This window comes from Psammomys obesus, unplaced genomic scaffold, assembly GCF_907164565.1.
Source record: "Psammomys obesus unplaced genomic scaffold, mPsaObe1.curated_primary_1811, whole genome shotgun sequence".
Taxonomy (NCBI): Eukaryota; Metazoa; Chordata; class Mammalia; order Rodentia; family Muridae; genus Psammomys; species Psammomys obesus.
In genome coordinates this window covers 12,624,850-12,642,119 of record NW_026592118.1, presented here as the reverse complement: position 1 = coordinate 12,642,119, position 17,270 = coordinate 12,624,850, and the positions used below count along the sequence as shown (strand labels likewise).

Below are 17,270 nucleotides of genomic sequence, written 5' to 3'. Positions count from 1 at the left end.
ATCTAATCAAGACCTGGGCCAGCCCTAGGACACTGCTGGGGTGGCTCCCACTTTCCATGGTTTCCATTCTTGGGGTACACTTCATATTTTCTAAACTGCAGGTGCAGCTGATTCAGTACTTTGGCCATCAGAAGCCAGCCTCCCAGTCCTTCCTGCCTCATACACTTAGCCACGTGTCTCCGCAGTCAATGTACAGTGGCCCAAACATACTTTGACTAAATTCTGGAAAAAAAAAAAAAAAAAGAAGCAGGGAGATTTTGGAGTTTCACATTTAGGTTTTTGAAAAATTTAAACAAACTCTGCTTACAACAAAATTAAACTTTTATCAGTTTATAAATAGTGATCCAAGCCGGGCATGGTGGCACACAGCTGTAATCCCAGCACTTGGGTAGAGGGAAGTGGATCTCTGTGAATTCGAGGCCAGCCTGGTCTACAAAGTGAGTCTGGGACAGCCAGGACTACACTGAGAAACTCTATCTCAAACAAACAAAGTAATCCAGACATGGTGGTACACACCTTTAATTGTAGCATGGGGAAGCCCAGGCAGGGAGATCATGAGTTTCTGGCCAGCCTGGGCTAGAGAGTAAGACCTATACCCAAACAAAAATGCAAACAAAACAAAATAAAACAAACAATAACCTAATAAGGAAAAAGTGGCAAAATGCTAAGATCTGTCTGGAAGGACCACTGAACACACATAAAGAGGAGGCATGTTTGAATAAAAGATTATGTGAAAAAATGTTGTAATGTTTCTTAATGTGTGCACGCATGCATGCACAAGAGGGGAAGTGCGTATGCGTGTGTTTGTGTATGTGTGTGTGTGTGTGTGTGTGTGTGTGTGTGTGTGTTGGCTGCCTTTTTCAATTGCTTTCCACGTTATTTTTTGAGACAGTGGCTCTCATTGAGCCTGGAGTCGGTGCTCTGCTAGACTGGTTGGCTGTTGGTGAGCCTCAGGGATCCTCTTGCCCCTCTTCCTCAGGATGAGGAAGCTCAGCACGCAGCTGGGTCCAGCTTTTGATGTGGGTTCTAGGGATCTGAACTGAGGTCCTCGCACCTGTGGGACAACACTTCATTGACTGAGCCATCTCCCCAGCCAACAATGTAAATATTCTTACACTGGAAAATAAGCAGAGTATGTGGAAAGAAATATTTCAAGGTTTAGTGACTGAGAGCAAATGAGTTTCAATTCATACGGAAAATAAACAGCAAATGGAGGCAAGCATGAGGGACCTGTGTTTATCTGGACGTTCACTCAGCAAGTGGTGATTAAACTGGGGGAATGTTCTAGGCAGCTGCTGATTGAGGGGATTTGGGTGCTGTAAACTACTCAAAGACACTCCTGTTCTCCAAGAACGGTGTTTTCATTATCAAAAGAATAACTACCATTTACTAAGTCTCTCACAAGCCAAGCAAGGCACCGGGCAATGTAGCAGTTGTCATTTCACTGTGCCCCTATAAAGGTTGAAGGGCAGGCATCAATAACATGTGGAGAGTCAGAGTAGAAGCTTGGTGGGGTCACACAACTCACAAGCCAAGGTAGGGGCCATGTACTTGAACTCCCAATCAGATAAATCCATGCCATTCTTCTGACTGTATACAATACAACACCAGGGCCCATGGTCAAACCCCTCACTGGCTCCCCCAGGCCCTGCCTCCAGTGAGTTTCTTGGAAGAAAGAGAATATGCAATTCTTCACGTTCACCTTAGACCTTCAGGCTGGAAGGTTTAAAGGCAAAAGAGCCAAACTTGAAAACCTTGATTTGCATTCCAGTCGACCTTACAGGCCCAAACATCCTCACACGAGCCTACGACAAGCCAGGGGTTACTGATATGACTTGCAGGTAAACCCTGTGTTTGAAGTGCCAAAAAGAATAGCCTGTGTCACTTGGGGACTTCTAGGTGGCTGAGCTCAGGAGAGGAGTGAACAATTCCTCTGCACGCTGGGACCAAACTCACTGCTCATGGCTTTGCTCTGAATCTACCCCGCAGGAGCACTTGAGGTCTTTGTTGAGGAACATAAGAATGTGACCAATTAGATGAAGGGAAAAAAGAATTCTGTGTCCTTCAGGGTCACTGGCTGCTACTGAGGGGGATGAGGAGGAATTGGCAAGGTTCAGCCTGAGTTCTTCTGGTCTGGCACCAATGTCTACACCAAGGCAGTTTTAGGGGAGGGAAGCTTTGAAAAGAAGGATGGGAGAGCTCCCAGAGTGGAGCTGTATTTTAAAGTGGCCCGGGTCTTTACAGCTCATGCCTTAAAAACCACAGCCCTGAATGCAACAAACCAGGGATAGGAGTGAGCCTGGAGACCATTCTGACACTGGTTTTATATGATTTGGAGAGAGGTGAAATGCTAGGGGACTTAAATCATGTTTCTTTGTTCTACTTTTCCTGTGTGTGGGTGTATGTGTGTCAAGGTGTGTGCTTGTGTATATGGAAGCAAAATCCCAGGTTGGTGTTACTCAATAGCACTTCGGCTTTCTTCACTGAGGCAGGGTCTCTCAGTCAAACCCAGAGCTCACAGATAAGGCTAGTCTCTCTGGCCAGCTTGCCCAGAGTCCCTGTCTGTGCCTTCTGAGGCTGCACTTACAGGCAGGCCCCCACACCACCCATCATTTATATGGGCTATGGAATCCCAACTCTAGTCTTCATGCTGGCACAGCAAGTCTCTTAACCTCTGGGTCACTTTCCCAGCCTGTAGCTGTAGGGATTTTTTTTTTAAATATGTGTTCTTTAAAAAAAATTAACACATTTTAAAGTAAAATAGAATTACATCACTGCTCCCTCCCCACCCTGTCCCTTTCCTTCTTCCAGCCCCTCCCAAGTATCCTCTCCTCTAACACTTTCCATGTCCCTCCTCTCCTCGAATTGACAGCCTCTTTTCTTTATTGTTCGTACACATAACTGTACACAAAAATAGGTAAACAATGTGCTGAGTCTGTTTTTCTTTGCACGTATATGGTTTCAGGTCTGACCACTTTGAATTGCATGACCAGTAAGCAGGCTCATCCCTGGGAGGCACTAATTCTTCTTCTCCCAGCAGTCATTAGTGGCCTATAGTTCTTTGTCTAGGAGTGGGACCCCATGGAAATTTCCACCTTCCATTAGCATGTCTTTTGGTATTGCCATTGTTCCTGTCTTGTTTATGTAGCCATTTCTAGGAAGGACTGTTTCACAGCAGACTTCCTGAATTTCTGGCTCTCACAATTTTTCCACCCCTTCCTTCCACCATGTACCTTGAGCCATACATCATACTCCACAGATACTTTCTAGCAGTGTTCGTTGCCACCCTAATTACAATAGCCAGGAAATGGAAATGAAAAGAGTCCCTCTGAAAATGAAATGTCCTTCAACAGATGACTGGATAATGAAAATGTGATACATATGCACAATGGAATACTATTCAACTCTAAGGAAAAAATGAAACATGAGATTTTTGGGTAAATGGATGAACCTAGAAAACACACACACACACACACACACACACACACACACACACACACACACACCATGGGCGCACGCGTGCACACACGAAACACATGCATGCATGCACAGTTCTTAGCTCCAACTCTTCAGATATAAGAGCAGCTCTCATCTCTCATCAAAGAAGCTTCCCTTTACAGCAAACTGAGACCGTCACAGAAATCCACAACCAAACATGAAAAAGCAGAGATGGACAGACCGTGGGGGCCCAGCCCCAGTGGATACATTCATATGTGTTCTCACTGTTGCTATTGGTTTAGATCTGCAGCTATAAATCTGCACTCGGCAACAAGAAAGATTATTGGGCATCGAAGACTACAACCTTGGGATAGTTCATTCTTCCAGCTCACACCATCATTTTATGTCTTGTCCGTTAATTTTCTCTCTAGCTGGATGGAGAGGCTGTGCTTACAGGGATCCCATCCCATAGGAGAACCAGAAGCAGCACCTACTGGTGGAGGCCTTGCAGGTGACTCAGCCACAGTGAGGTGGGCCAGGGAAGCAGGCCGAGCTTCCTGGGAACACGGCCTGTCCCTGGGGAATGCAGAGGCTGCCTGTCCTGGAGTTCAGGGAGGGACTGTGTCAGCTCTCTACCCTTTGCAGTAAAGCACTGCACTGCAGTGGGCTATAGGACGCCCACAGGCTTGGGGCTTCTCAACCCAGATATGCAGGTTTTACAAGTTTAATGGATGCCACAAGATCTATTACAGCAAAAGCCAGACCGTTCAATAGATAGGAGTGAGGGGGCAGAAGAGGCCAGGGTCACAGATGGGCAGTCAAAGGAGCTGCAGACAGCCCTGGGGCTCAGTCCTGCACTCCAGTGTGTTAGAGGGGGGCTCTCGTGCCCCGGGGACAGCACATGCTGCAGGCCACACCTCTGCACTGTGGGTGTGGTGAGCACACTGTTACAGTCCTGAGAGCCACCTGGTGACCCTGAAACCTAAAGCATGTGGTGAATAACCTATTTAGTCCTTGGAGGCCCCTGATGGTGACTGACTCTGCATCCCACACATGGAGACTTGCTAAGACATAGAGACACTTGCTGTCCAGTAAGCTGGGCATGATTTAGACTTGGGGCTGGGGCCTACCCAGAACTCTTGGTCTCTGCTGCGGACACCATGATGGCTGCCCAGCCTCTACCTGTACCCTAAAGGACTCCCTCCACACATAACTGTGTAGAGAGGACTCTGAGTGCTTTTGCTTCATCTTGTCACCTGGTTAGGCAGTTTCATCCTCTTGCTGCCTGGAAGCCCACGGAATGCCCAGAGATGAGCCTTGGATTAAAATTACATGTCAGAGAAGCCCGAAACATTCACCTCCACTGGAGCTACTCTGGCTGTCACAACAGATTTCACTAAAATTGTCACGACCTAGAGGGAAGAACAGCAGCCGAGACTCATGCTGACTGCCTTAATCCATTCACGTGAAGGGTGTCTCTCACGCTAGTGTAGAGTTGCGGAGGCCTGTGGGCCACATGCCCCAGTACCAGTCCCACCACCCAGAGGTCACAGCTTGCCTGGTAAGTGACACTGTCCATAAATCCCGAGTGGACAGACTTCTCCAGAGCACTTTCCTACGTTTTCAACATGGGAAGAGGAGGAGGCCAGCTACTATTGTTCAATTAGGGATACCCAGGGTCAGAGGTTCACCAGAGCCTCCAATAGCCCAGAATGGCCCGAAAGAAAGCTGGAATCCTTGACCTGCTCCATGGTTCAGGTACAGTTAGGATGCAGCAGCCGCTTCTCTGGTGCAGGATTGTAAGAAAAGCAACTGAGGACACACCAACAAAAATCTCACTCTCAATCCTTTGAGGGTTGTGACACTCACAGGGCCTGAAAATCACCCAGGACCCTGAGAAGTTGCTGCCAAAGAAAACCTCGGGGTGTGAGGTACAGATCCTCTTGGAGCAGGGAGCAGAATGTACACTGGCCAGGGCACTCCTGCCAGTTGCAAAATAGTGTGTCATATTTCACGGAGAGTTCTGAAGGTCGTGTTGCTTCGTTCTTAGTGAACCCGCCCTTGGGGCCTCCCCTCGTCCTTCTTCAGGGGCTGTGTTTGAGTCACACCTCGGAGACATGGCCCTCCCCACCTGACTCAAGCCATGTGGCTCAGAGTCACCCCAGCACACTCAGGGTCACACCTAGCCTTGTGGCGCCTAGGGGAACTGGAGTTGGGAGAATGTGAGTGACAAGAGAGTGTTTGTTTTGGCAAAGATAAAGCACCTCAGCTCACCCGCCTCAGCTCACACCAATGGCTTCTAAGCCCACTGAGATTCGATGGTGACCACAGGGAACCCTACCCTACGGTTAAAAGCACAGACAAGTGCTGAGGGCTTGAGGGCCTGGGTTAGGAGCCCCAGAAGCCACATAAAAAAGCCAGGTGTGGCTGTGCATGCCTGTGTTCCCAGCAGCAAAGAGAGTAGAGGCAGGAGGATTGCTGGGATTTGCTGGTTGCTAGTCTAGCTGAACCAGCACTGAGGCCCAGCCTGGTTCGGAGAGATATCCTGTCTTCAAGGGACTAAAGCAGGCAGGGATCGAGGAAGGAAGATGCTGATACCGAGCTCTGGCCTCGCACACACTCCCATTGGAGCGCGTGCACCTACACACAAATGTACACGCAAGTGAGACCTAACAGTGATAATTATTTTCAGCTGAAATGGAGGCGCCAGAAAGTACAAAATCCGTAAATCTCAGAGAGCCTCGAAAGGGCAACATGTGCCCATGCAGGGCTCTTGGGGGCTTTATTCAGTCCTTTCTTGTGGTCCCCGTATTCTGGAGTTGACAGCCAGCCACTCAACAAGATCTCTGTAAAAGCATGTCAGACTCAGGGCTCCATAGGCCCCAAAGGCAAGTGGGAAGGACAAAGATCGACTGCTTTGTGGCTCAGAGGACAGATCCTGGGTGCGGAAGCCCTGGAGCAGTAGCTCTTAAGGCCCCAAACATCAGGCCTTAAGATCTGATTAAAGCAACAAAGTACGATAGGAGTGTGCCCCAGTTGAGACAGGGGAAAAGAAGACCTGTAACTTCCCAGGCTCAGCTAAAAGCCAGCATCTGGCTGGCCCAACCTCACCTTCCAGGTACCTGGGCAGGGGTGCTGTTTTCTGGGACCTGCGGCTCCTCTGAAGGACCCCAACTACTTCTGCACTCATTCCCCTGGAAACTCAATGAAAGGAGTCGAGAACTTGTGGTCTGAATCAACGGCTGCCTGCCTTGGAGTGGTTTCTTCTCAAAGTTAAATAAATGATAAAATGAGGTTGCTGATAGAAAGGTTTACCCTTTAGGTCAGGTGCAACCCCTGAGGGAAATCTGGGTCCACTCACAGGCCTGCAATCTTTAGCGATTGAAATGGTTTTCAACACATCTCCTACAACACAGCAGGCTCAGTCCACTCAGAGGTCATAAAGGGATGATAAAAGATAATGTGACAGAGACATCCCATAAGCTGCAGAGCATCAACTACTGATGCTGACAGAAACTGCTGTTGCCACGGCCTGTGCCCTGATCTCCACTGGTGTCCGCTGCCCCTCTATCTCCACCTTAGCATCTACTTCTGAGATCAAACTGTAATCCCTGGTAGCCACATGTCCTTCATCCCTTCCTGCTCCTTTATTTCAACGAGTTTAGATGTCTTCATGAAGCAAGCACAAAAGGGCAACACAATAAGATAATTCTGGTCATCATCAAAACCAAACATTTTTATGCATCCAAGGATTTCATCAAAACAGTAAAGGTGACTCTGAGGAGAAAATATTTGCAAGACATACATCGGCAAAGTGTTCACAGTTCAGAATCCCCACAGACTAGTATGAAAAAGACAATTAAAAAATGGGTAGGAAGGGTTGGAGGGGTAGCTCAGTGGTTAAATGGCACGAGCTGTTCTTTCCCAAGACCTGGGTTCAGTTCCCAGCACCCAAATCAGGTGGCTCACAACTCCCTCTAACTACCGTTTGGAAGAATCCAAGGTCCTCTTCTGGTCTTTGCAGGCACTGGCATGTATGTGCTGCACATAAACTTACCGTCTGTCTGTCCTGTCTCTGTCTGTCTCTCTTCCTTTCTCTAAATCTTGAAGAAAAAAAATGGACAGGAAGCTTCATCAGACACTTCCCCCAAAGAAGAGCAACACATGTGTGAGAATAAACGCTCATGGGAACCATAAATCCTAATCACAAATGTGAAGAATTTCTACTGACAAAGAGATGGAGAAAATGGAATCTTAATACATTGCTCCTGATAATTTAAAATGCCACATCGATCGTGAAGACAGTTTGGCCATTCCCAGTAAGTTAAACACGGGATTCCTGTATAACCTACTCATGGCTACCCACCCCAAAGAGCTGAAGACAGGTATTAAAGCAGCCAGCACTGCAATAGCGACTCACGGAATCCAAAAGGGGAAACAACCTCAACATTCATGGATAGATGAGTGGGGAAAGAAGATGTGGCTTATCTATGCGAGGAAGGATTAGTCAACCATGAAAAGCGTGAATGGTATGATGTACAGTTTCCAAACAAAATGTGACGTGAAAGGAGCCAGTCACATTATTAGACTCCATTTTCACATCAATTCCAGAACAGGCACAGCCACAGAGACAGTAAATAGGTTGGTCTTGCCAGGTTCTAGGAGTGAAGGGACGAGAAGTGACGGGTCATGGGGATGAGGTTCTGTTTGGGGTGACTGTTAGTTTGGATCATTTATGTTTCCCAAGGCTTTACATACTGCTGGCCTGGTGCCCAGCATGCGACACCACTGGGAAGTGGGGTCTAATGGAAGAAAGGTCACTGGCAGTGGGCCCTTGGAGGGAACATATCCAGCTCCTCTCTGCCTCCTGAACACCATAAGGCAGAAGCCTCCATCGCCACATACCCTCCACATCCTCTAGGGAAAATGCCTGGTCCTTCCTCAACAAGCTCACCTGCAGTCACTTATGTAAATCATAAATCACCACAGGCCTGAAGCAGCCATGGACAGGCGCCTGTTAACCAAAAGAAGCCTTCCTCCATAGTTACCTACGTCAGGTGCTTCGTCACGGAGACAGCTGACACAGTGATGACATAGCCCTCGGACTCGAGGGGTGACTGCAGAATGTTGGGAATGTGCTCAATGTACTCTCCTGCACATTTTAAAACTGCACAGGCACTACGTTATACAGTATGAACGTTTAGCCACAAAAATGTAGGAAATCCATACATTCTGGGGGAAATAATAAGTATAGGTTCTCCTATATCTGCATTTCTTTTTTTTTTTTTTTCCTCCTTCTCTTCCTCCTTTTCTGGCTTTTTTTGACAGGGTTTCTCTGTGAGGCTCTGGCTGTCCTGGACTCGCTCTGGCCTCAAACTCACAGTGAGCCTTCTGCCTCTGCCTCCCAGAATGCTGGGATTATAGGCATGTGCCACTGCACCTAGCTCTCTGACAAAGTTTCTGTATGTCTTTGCTGTCCTCTCTCCTGGCCTTTGCTCTGTAGCCCAGGCTGGCTTCAAACTTAGGAGATCCATCTGCCTCTGCCTCCAGAGTTCTAGGATTAAAGGTGTGTACCAGCACACCGGCTGCTATCTGTATTTCCAACAGTGGTAAATATGCTTGCGATACGATCAGGGCAGCCTCATACATTCTGATAATGATATCTGTCGCCATATCTTTGGCTATATTATTTCAATGGTATACTTTTCACATATACATAATATTCTGCTGTGTGGATAGGCTGTCTTTATTTAATTACCCTCCCATTCGTAAGCATTAAATTGTCTGCAATTGGTCTGCTGAGAGGCTCTAGAAGCAATGGAACCCCAGTAGCAGAAAGCATTCCCAGGACCAACTTCTTTTTCCTTCCTTCCTTCCTTCTTCCCTCCCTCTCTCCCTCCCTCCCTTGCTCCCTTCTTTCCTTCCTTCCTTTCCTTCGTCCTGGCTGTCCTGGTTGTCCTGGAACTTGCTCCATAGACCTGGCTGGCCTCGAACTCATGGAGATGCACCTGCCTCTGCCTTCTGAATACTTAGACTAAAGGTGTGCATCACCATGCCCAGGCCCCAACATCTTATTTCTAAGTGCTGTTTGCCGCCACCAGTAAAGTGTTGTGTGGAGCACTCTTATGCCACTCAACAGTAGTGAGATGGCAAAAGTGTTACTTGGAGAAGGGGCTCATTCCAGAGTTGGGATAAGCTAGGAAGACGATGCATACAACATTGTGGGGATGGTCGGGAAGACCCAGGGCTCCTGTTGGACAAGTCTCAAGGTGAGCATCAGAATACGGCAATGGAAAAATCTAACTAATTAACTAAAACACAAATCCACAAGTCCAGACATACACTTATACACATATGCACAGACACACAGAGACATAAATACCCACATGCAAGCATAAATGTGCACATACATATACACACAGGCACACAAGTATATATACGCATACACACGCATGAACATATACATGCATACACATATGCTTACACGTTTGTATTTACATGGGCACCACATACATATATACACATCACACACACAGACAGACATACATATATAAATGTAGACACACACATATATTCATGTGTATACATGCACACACACGCGCGCGCACACACACACACACAGGAAAGATGGTAGATCTTTTCCTGAGAAAGACTCTCCTTCCAACCAGCTAATGCAGAATTAGTGATGAATTAGACTATCACTCTTTGACAGCCATCACAGCCGTAATTCAAGCAAGATTCACTGATTGCTGCTGAAAGTAGCAAGTGAAAGTTGGATGAGAAAGGGGTTGTTTACACACTATTCTAAGCACCTGCCCCAGAGCGCTGACGGGTCACACAGGGAAATGAGCACTTTCTTAAAGTGGAGAGCCTCACAGGGCAGACAGGTCCCGTCCCGTCCCCAGGGCTCCTATCGCCAGGAAGGTGCTGGAACAGTCACAGGCTGCCTGCCGTGAGGCCCAGGCACAAGGAAGCAGGTCTGCAGCTGGCCTGCCAAGAGCTAACCCCGAATGTGATCATGAGGAAGTGCTGGGCACACCCCAGTGAGGCAGCCAAACAATAGCTGGCCTGTGGCCTGTACCCGCCGGGCAAGTGCTGAGGTCATGGAAGATGAGACAGGCAGAGGAACTGTGGGGAGCTGGGGGGTAGAAGACACGGGGTCACAGACAAGGTCATGTCTGGGGTGCTTCCAAAAAGGATGTCATTAAGACAATTTAGAATGCAAACAAAGCCTGAAATACAGCTAATCATACTTTGTTGACAGTTTCCTGGACTTGAAAGTTACACTGGGGAGGAGCTACCGTGTTTTCATAAAGCCTTCAGGGGTTAGGCCATGGTTCTCAACCCATTTGAGGGGGGGCAAATCAGATATTTACATTACGGTTCATAACAGTAGCCAATTGATAGTTATGAAGTAACAAGGAAATAATGTTAGAGTTGGAGGGTCACCACAACATAAAGGGCCACAGCATTAGGAAGGTTGAGAGCCCCTGGGTCAGGGGCTGCTGTGTCTATAACTTACTCTCAGTCACTCTGAATCTATACAGACAAGTACACGGGCATGGGGTGGGGGCAGGAGAAACAGACAGACAGACAGACAGACAGAGGTCAGAGCTAGGCAAACTCGGAGGGATGTTAGCTTAGTGAGTTAGGTGAAGAGCACAGAGACCCCTTTAGACTGCTTACAATATTTTACTGTGTATGTAGCGTGTGTGTGCTTTCGTCTGAGGGTTGCACACGTGTTCAGGCGCGTGTGTACCTGTGTGTGCGTGCATGAGAAGTGGGATCAGATGTCTTCCTCTACCATCCTCCACCCTATCATTATTATTATTTTGTAGAAGTTTGAATTGCCAGAACGGAACATTACTTTAAAAAAGGACTTGAAAGAGGCGCAGCTCGTTGGGTGTTTGTCTAACGTGAGCGAAGCCCTGAACCCGACCCGCTAGACAACATGTACAGCACCACCTATAATCCGGCACTTGGGAGATGCAGGTAAAAGGATCAAAAGTTCAAGGCCATCCTCAGCTACGAAGCAAGTTAGAGGGGTGTGTAAGAACCGTATAATAGCCTTATAACCTGCCTCAAAACGGAGGCAGAGCTTGAGCAATAAAAGGTGAGGACAAAGATGCCAGTCTTATTAGCAGCCTCTTTTGTTGTCTCCAGGAGAGCAGGAGTGTCCCTCCCGCAGGCTGTGGAAGACTGGAAGGCTGATAGGATTCAGTTCCAATGCCCACAGCTGGCTGGCAGGGACATGAGCTCCTTCTAGGGGGACAGGGGAGTGGTGGCCACCAGAGGGCGCCCTTCTAGATGGCACTAGATGCCAGGCCACATAGTTGTGCCATGCGATGGCTGCACTTTTCAGGAAACCCGGATGCCACACATACTTTTCCTTTCTTTGTGGACAGGCTGGATGAGTCACATTTTTCAGAAGGCTGCAGAGCTGCCAGCTGCGGGGATCTGGAAAGCTCCAGCTGTAGCCAGTGAGCACAGGTCTAAGTCAGGTTGGCTGGCCAAGGCTGGGTGAGCTGTGGCCTCCGAGAAGGGAGCTGTGCCCAGGGAACAGGCCAACCAGAGTAAATCTTGTTTTGCTGGGCATTGAGCAAAACTCATGCTAAGTCTGGATCCTGGCATCTTGAAGACACCCAGGTTGTTGGTCCAAGCCCCTGTGAACAGTGTGCGTGTGTCTCCTGTTCACATGTCCCCCATGTGCCCACCTGCAGACCCGCCTTTTTCCAGGCGCACGCACAGCCTTCTCCCTTCACTCATGCCTGTGTTTACTGCCTGCCTCAATTTGTCCTACTGCCCCTTCTTGCTGTGGCCAGCCTGGCACTGGGCCATTGCACCAGAGACGTGAGTGAGGAGGCAACCCCTGTGGCTGCTAGGAGGGTCCTTCCAGGAGCAAGGTGGAGCTCCACTCCATGAGGGCTGCAAGGGGAGAGGTGGCCTGGCTCCCGGGTGGGTGTGGCATGACATGCTGTACCCTGGCTTCCTGCAAAGCACCACACTCCTACCAAGGATGTCTCTATCAAGAGAAGAAGTGTGCCAGGGTCTCCTCCCTGTCACCCTTCCCCACACCACGAGCTTCCTCTTCTCAGGTTCTTTCTCTGGCAATACTTCCGTAAGGGTAGAGATGCCCATTCTCTGTCTCTCCAGTGTTGGAACCATTGTCCAGGCCCCATGGGGTCATCCGAAAGATAACTGAAAAAGACGTACCATCTTAGACCCACGAGGGTGCCTGGGCACATAGCACACACAGAAGGAAGCATGCCAGGGGGACCTGAGACCCGGGCTCCTGTCAGGGATGCTGCTCCAACTCTCCATTATCAATCTGCCTGCTGCTGTGTGCTAAGAGCACTGGGAGCAACCTGATAGGTCTGTCACCAAGACCCAGCCTGTGACATGGCCCCACAGTCATGCAATGTCCCCTATGTACCACGTGTGTTCTCCTATCTGATCCTTGCTCTTCGCTTCCCAAGGACCACAGACCCTGCAGTGAGATGCCTGGGCTCCTTCTCAGTGGGGGCTTTAAAGGTCAGGCCTTGGGAAACGTGCCTGGCTTGTGTACGGTCCCTACGACTTCCATTCCTCTTGGGCAGGCCATTGCTCAGGTTCCAACCTGGCTGTTCTACATTGTCTTCCCTCCCCCCCCCACCTAGGGAGGGAGGGCTTTTTTTCTAGTCTCCGGGTCACCTCTCAGGCTCTTGTGGGTGTGTCCCCTCTCCTTCACCTCACAGCCACAGAGGCACATGACTGCAACCACCTAAGCCCAGGCTAAGCCCATCTGCTTTTCAGTACACAGAAGTTGCACTCTGCTGCAGGCCCCTGTGTGGCAGGGGATGTGAAAGGTGCCCTTAGGAGGAGGTGCTGGAGGGTCGGCAGAGTGGTCTTCGGAGTGACCAGGTGTGCTTCTAGCCCTCAGGGGTGGAGGACCTAACTTACTTCATTTCAGACCCAGCCCTTCTGTTACTGCTCCGTACTTGGGCACAATGGCCCATTGATCCACAAAGGCTGCCCCACTGCCCCGTGTTTGTTCTGCAGGGCAAGCTGGGGCAGGGCCCCCTCAGCCCTGGGGAAGCCCTTGGCATGTAAATTGTAGACTTGGAGACTCCAAATTGAAGCCTTGAAAGCTGGAGTTCATTCTTCCCCACACAGCACAAAACCTTCAGCGTTTTATGGGAAAACAGACTTTTATTTGAAAAATAAACTCCCAGTTGCTGGAGTATAAAGGAAGGGCTGTATGGGATCCAAGACTGCAGTGGTGTGAAAGGGCCCCAAGTCTGAAATAAACCGCTCTGCAAGCTCATTCGAATTTCAAAGGCTGTCACGGAACACACTCTGATAAAGACCCACACTCAGAGCAAGGGAGTCATGTCCAACCACCCTGCTCAGGACTACAGGACCCCCAGTCTTCCTGCCAGAAATGGGGCACTCCAACCACAAGCAGAAAATGAAATCCCTTTGGAGGTTCAGAGCCCACATGACCTCATCAAGACTGAGTTAGTCTTGGAAACCTGAGATAAAAAAGATACTCTCCCCATCTCTGGCCAGAAAGCATGGCATCAGTCCCTCCATGCAGTTGATTCTCCACGCCCTAGCCAGACCCGCCGGCAGGCGTTCCCCACTCCTCAGCTTCTCTGACATCTAGGGTGGTATTTTCCAGACTGTGATTGTTCCCTCCACCCAGGTCATAAAATCAGCTGTGTGTATTTGATAAAGCATGCTAAAATAATAGAGACACAGAAGAGAACCCAGGGGAAATCCTGTGTCAGGAGAAGGGCATTATGTACTGGATGATAACATCATATGTAGCCTCTGTGTGTGTGTGTGTGTGTGTGTGTGTGTGTGTGTGTGTGTGAGAGAGAGAGAGAGAGAGAGAGAGAGAGAGAGAGAGAGAGAGAGAATGCTGTACAGGTGTGTGACTGCAGTATTCAGAGGCTGCCGTCTCAGCTGTCCTCCCCCTTTGAGACACTCTAACTGAACCTGGATTGCACCAGCTGGGTTAGGCTGGCTGGCCAGCAGGCCCCAGGGGTCTCCGCCTTCCCAGCACTAGGACTGGAAGGGCTGGCCACCATCCCCACCCACCTCTTGTTTCTAGGGCTTGAACTCAAGTTCTCATGAATGCAAAACTGAATCACCTCCCAAACTCTCAAATGCATCTCTTACTGCAGATGGCAATCAAGAAAAGTTTCATGCTGCAGGGAGTGCATGGCTTCATTTGCATGCTCGGCGCTCAGATTTTCTACTACTGGGCAGATGCAAATTGCCAGGGGCCTTTTGATTGTCACCTGTCCAGCCCTGGGCTGAGGTCATGACCTGAAATAATGTTTGTGTAATCAGAAGAGGTGGACATCCAGGTCAGGGATTCTTTTAAAATTACTATTATTCCTTTTTCCCCCCTCTAGCAGGACAAAGGTAATGGCCCAAAGCCCAGCGGGATCAGTTTCAGCAGCAACAGTCACTGGGTGCAGACCACTGCTCATTAAGATAAGATGCTATTTATTGCTCAGTGGGGCTGAGGAGCTGACCCAATGCTACCTCTTCTTTCTATCACAGCTGCATGGCCATGGAGGTCCCCCTGACAGCATGGCTGACGTTTGTGTTCATGCTAGCTACAAAGTCCATCTGAGCACCCTTGCCAGGATCTTTCTGATCCGCAGGAGAGGAGGAGAGAAGTAAGAGGAGCTGAGTTCTGGGTCTCACAGCCCGTAAAGGGTAGATGGCAACAAGGAGACTGCGGTGTTGTTGAAAGCCAGTCTTTCCTTCCATGTTATAGCGGCTTCCACTGTTGGCCCAGAGGTGCAGAGCACTCCCGTGTTGGGGCCCTCGGTGCACTGACTGGGCACTGGAGGAATGGCAGGGTGGCTGTAGAACGGGTAGGACGGAGCAGCTGGGAAAAGAGTCAAGCACAGGAAGAGCTCAGCACAAGGTTTTCAGAGACAAGCAAGAGAAGCCGGCCAGGAGGCAACAGACTGCAAAGGTGTTTGTGGAAACAGTCCACTCACACGCTGGGGCTGATCAAGCCGAGCAGTCAGGCAAGGATTTCTGGAGGAAACAGGCAGGAAAAGGGTCTAGAGTCTGGAGCCTATCGGGTTGATCCAGGTCTGTTCAGTGGTTCTCAGATGGTTCTGGTCCTCATTCCTATCTCTACTCTGTCCACTCTGAGAAGTAGCCATACAGACTCCTACAAAGGGCATGCCATTCCTCTGGCCCACATCTGATGGTTTCCCTAATCATGCCCTGGGCTCTACCAGTGAGGCCCCACCCTCCTCTGGCCTCCTCTGGCCACCTGTAGCTAGCTGTTATCATCCACAGGCCTGGCCACAATGACCTGCTCTCTGAGGACTCAAAGGACAGGAAGAAATGTACTCCCATCCCCATGCCAGGCCTGTCATCTTCGAGGCTGTCTGTCTGAGCCTTCCCCGCCTTCATTCCCTCCTGGACCAAACATCTTCCCAGCAGATAGGCTGCTGCTGACTTTCCTACATGTAGCAGCGCCCTGCATAACCCCTTGATGTTTTATTGCAGCACTCAATGACACAGCATGCTGACTCCTAGGGTACATATGTAGCCCCCTGCTCGCAGGATGGAATCCTCGGGTGGGCAGGGACAAGCTTGTTTGCCATGGCCTTCCTAGTGCCTCACATTTAGCAGGGCCTTGTGAGGCCCAGGCTGAATATCAGAGGGCTGCATCTTCTTTGTAGTCTCCTCATTCTCCCGGGACAAGACGGACAAGATGCAGGGACAAGAAACAGGGCTGGTTCTTCTTCTTCTCTTCTCCTTCTTCTCCTTCTTCTTCTTCTTCTTCTTCTTCTTCTTCTTCTTCTTCTTCTTCTTCTTCTTCTTCTTCTTCTTCTTCTTTTTATGTTTTAAACCTTTTATTTACATTCTAATTTGTTAATATCTCTACTAGGGATATGGTCTCACATTCCAGCTGCTCAAGAATACAAAACTACCCCCAAAAGGAACTAAGAAATACATAAGAACTTTAATTAATCTGAACAGAAGCACCTGTATTGAGAGAGTAAATATTTTCCTTTAATTGACAAAAAGAATTTTTTTTGGTCCTGATTATGGATTCCCTTTTCTCTGCTCCTCCCAATTTCTCCCAACCTCCACTCTTAACTGGATACACTACCTTTGCCTATCATTAGAGAACAAGCTTTTAAGAGGTAATTTTAAAATAATAAAAGAAAAGAAAACTAACACATCAGAATTTTTAAAAAAACTGAAGGGGAGAACAAGAGAAGGCAGAAGAAGGAGAGACCCACATTTACACACTTAGGAATCTCATTAAAACACTAAAGTGGGAGCCATAATATTTATGCAGAGTACCTTGAGTGGACCAACGTAGCCAGATATATGCTCTGTCCCTCTGTAAGAGCAGTGTCCAAGTGGGTTCCATGGTAATGGGAACAGGGACTGCCTCTGACATGAACTGATTGGCCGGCTCTTTGATCACCACCCCCTGAGGGGGAGCAGCCTTACCAGGCCACAGAAGATGACAACGCAGTGGTTCTGCTTCTTTCCTCCCTAGAGCGGCTCCTGCCTAGGGCTCGGCATGTGAGGCTGTAGCACGCCCTAGTGGTCACACCACCACAGAGCCAGGAAAACATAAGCAACCAACAGAACCATAGGACTTGAGCCTTGCTCTTGTTCTACCCACCACACTGTGTGAGTAGAAGCAGATATAAGAAAACTTTCAGAAAATGAAGGTGAAAGGAGACCAATATGAAGGGCATCTCTCCTTGAGTGTGGGGGAGACTTAGATGGTTTTGGGGCTGTCCCAAGTGATTCAATGTAGGTCATGGAGACTCTTAGTTTGTCTCGGTGAC

General features: G+C 48.9%; 1 protein-coding gene across 4 annotated transcripts in view; it reads right to left on the bottom strand.

Annotated features, from left to right (window-relative positions):
* Prkag2 (protein kinase AMP-activated non-catalytic subunit gamma 2) overlaps window positions 1-17,270 on the bottom strand; it is a 252,269-nt gene that overhangs the window by 142,796 nt on the left and 92,203 nt on the right. The gene's annotated exons all lie outside the window — the stretch shown is intronic.